We start from the raw sequence: 367 nt of genomic DNA, 5'->3' as shown, positions 1-367 counted from the left end.
GCCACCACTCATCATCCACCACCATTCATCAACCACTACAAATCATCCACCACCACTCATCCTCCACTACCACTCATCCACCACCACCACTCATCATCCACTACCATTCATCAACCACTACAAATCATCCACCACTACTCATCCTCCACTACCACTCATCATCCACCTCCACTCATCATCTACCACCGCCTACATCCCCCACCGATACCTATACACCTCTACATTACCACCCACATCACCAAAATTCTTCCCTCACCTCCACACCATTGTCCACAACACCACATCCTCACAGACGCCGTTATAAAACCCTCCCGAACACAACACCACCCCCTGCAAAACTACGCCGTCAATTCCTATCACCTCTCTC

The sequence above is a fragment of the Octopus bimaculoides genome, chromosome 2 (assembly GCF_001194135.2).
Source record: "Octopus bimaculoides isolate UCB-OBI-ISO-001 chromosome 2, ASM119413v2, whole genome shotgun sequence".
NCBI lineage: Eukaryota > Metazoa > Mollusca > Cephalopoda > Octopoda > Octopodidae > Octopus > Octopus bimaculoides.
This window is presented reverse-complemented; position numbering follows the sequence as displayed.